Source organism: Arachis ipaensis, chromosome B3 (assembly GCF_059453495.1).
Source record: "Arachis ipaensis isolate K30076 ecotype BB chromosome B3, ASM5945349v1, whole genome shotgun sequence".
Lineage (NCBI taxonomy): Eukaryota > Viridiplantae > Streptophyta > Magnoliopsida > Fabales > Fabaceae > Arachis > Arachis ipaensis.
The window spans coordinates 73,857,267-73,859,856 of NC_142438.1; the positions used below are offsets into that span (position 1 = coordinate 73,857,267).

At 39.8% G+C, this 2,590-nt stretch overlaps 1 non-coding gene across 1 annotated transcript; it reads left to right on the top strand.

Annotated features, from left to right (window-relative positions):
* Positions 1–1,510: 1,510 nt before the first annotated feature.
* On the top strand, positions 1,511–1,618 carry LOC148571138 (small nucleolar RNA R71). The gene has a single exon (XR_015908140.1). It is a non-coding gene; the product is annotated as a small nucleolar RNA R71 (small nucleolar RNA).
* Positions 1,619–2,590: the final 972 nt, after the last annotated feature.

The following is a 2,590-nucleotide window of genomic DNA, read 5'->3' on the forward strand; positions in this document are numbered from 1 at the left end:
TGGTTGCAGAGGGAGATCCTTGAGTTTTGAATACAAGGGAGTTCTCATTCCATTGGAGGACTATTTCACCTCTGTCAACATCAATCACAGCTCTTGCTGTGGCCAGGAAAGGTCTTCCTAAGATGATGGATTCATCCTCTTCCTTTCCAGTATCCAGGACTATGAAATCAGTAGGTATGTAAAGGCCTTCAACCTTTACTAACACGTCCTCTACTTGTCCATATGCCTGTTTTCTTGAGCTGTCTGCCATCTCTAGTGAGATTTTAGCAGCTTGCACCCCATAGATTCCCAGTTTCTCTATTACAGAGAGGGGCATGAGGTTTATTCCTGAACCAAGGTCACACAGAGCCTTAAAGATCATGGTGCCTATGGTACAGGGTATTATGAACTTTCCAGGATCCTGTCTCTTCTGAGGCAATGTCAGTTGATCCAGATCACTTAGTTCATTGACGAACAAGGGAGGTTCAACTTCCCAAGTATCAATGCCAAATAATTTGGCATTCAGCTTCATGATTGCACCAAGAAACTTGGCAGTTTGCTCTTCAGTAACATCCTCATTCTCTTCAGAAGAGGAATACTCATCAGAGCTCATGAAGGGCATAAGGAGGTTCAATGGAATCTCTATGGTCTCTAGATGAGTCTCAGATTCCTTTAGTTCCTCAGAGGGAAGCTCCTTATTGATCACTGGACGTCCCAGGAGGTCTTCCTCCTTGGGATTCACGTCCTCTCCTCTCCTCACAGGTTCGGCCATGGCGCTTATGTCAATGGCCTTGCACTCTCCTTTTGGATTCTCTTCTGTATTGCTTGGGAGAGTACTAGGAGGGATTTCAGTGATCCTTTTACTCAGCTGGCCCACTTGTGCTTCCAGATTTCTAATGGAAGATCTTGTTTCATTCATGAAACTTACAGTGGCCTTAGATAGATCAGAGACTAGATTTGCTAAATTAGAAACATTTTGTTCAGAGTTCTCTGTCTGTTGCTGAGTTGATGATGGAAAAGGCTTGCTATTGCTAAACCTGTTTCTTCCACCATTATTAAAGCCTTGTTGGGGCTTTTGATCCTTCCATGAGAAATTTGGATGATTTCTCCATGTTGAGTTATAGGTGTTTCCATAAGGTTCACCTAAGTAATTCACCTCTGTTATTGCAGGGTTCTCAGGATCATAGGCTTCTTCTTCAGAAGATGCCTCTTGAGTACTGTTGGATGCAGCTTGCATTCCATGCAGACTCTGAGAGATCATATTGACTTGCTGAGTCAATATTTTGTTCTAAGCCAATATGGCATTCAGAGTATCAACTTCAAAAACTCCCTTCTTCATAGGCGTCCCATTACTCACAGGATTCCTTTCAGAAGTGTACATGAACTGGTTATTAGCAACCATGTCAATGAGTTCTTGAGCTTCTGCAGGCGTTTTCTTTAGGTGAATGGATCCACCTGCAGAAGTGTCCAGTGACATCTTTGATAGCTCAGATAAACCATCATAGAATATATCCAGGATGGTCCATTCTGAAAGCATGTCAGAAGGACACTTTTTGGTCAACTGTTTGTATCTTTCCCAAGCTTCATAGAGGGATTCACCTTCTTTCTGTCTGAAGGTTTGAACATCAGCTCTAAGCTTGCTCAGCTTTTGAGGAGGAAAGTACTTGGCTAAGAAAGCCGTGACCAGCTTATCCCAAGAGTTCAGGCTGTCTTTGGGTTGAGAATTCAACCATAATCTAGCTCTGTCTCTTACAGCAAAAGGGAAAAGCATGAGCCTGTAGACTTCAGTATCTACTCCATTAGTCTTAACAGTATCACATATCTGCAAGAATTCAGTTAAGAACTGAAAAAGATCTTCAGATGGAAGTCCATGAAACTTGCAGTTCTGCTGCATCAGAGAAACTAATTGAGGTTTCAGCTCAAAGTTGTTTGCTCCAATGGCAGGAATGGAGATGCTTCTTCCATGTAGATTGGAATTAGGTGCAGTAAAGTCACCAAGCATCTTCCTTACATTATTATTATTTTCGGCTGCCATCTCCTCTTCTTGTTCGAAAATTTCTGAAAGGTTATCTCTGGATTGTTGTATTTTAGCTTCTCTTAATTTTCTCTTCAGAGTCCTTTCAGGTTCTGGATCTGCTTCCACAAGAATGTTCTTATCCTTGCTCCTGCTCATATGACAAAGAAGAAGGCACAGAAAAATAATAATAATAATAATAGAGATCCTTTATACCACAGTATAGGGATCCCTTTGTGAGTGGAAGAAAAGAGGGGGAGACAAAGAATGTGATGTAAAGGAAGAAACACAACTGTACGGATGGAAGAGATGTGAGATGAGATGTTAGGATATGAATGAATAAATAGAATAGGATGGGGGAGGGATAATTTTCGAAAATTATTTTGAAAAAGAGTTAGTGATTTTTGAAAAATGGTTTTTGAAAAATGTTAGAAATTTTCGAAAAATTTTTAAAATTTAAAAATAAAAATAATTAGTTAATAAAAAAGAAATTTTTGAAAAAGAGGGAAGATGTTTTCGAAAATGAGAGAGAGAGAGAGTTAGTTAGGTAGTTTTGAAAAATTTAAGAAACAACCAAAAAGTTAGTTAGTTAGTTGA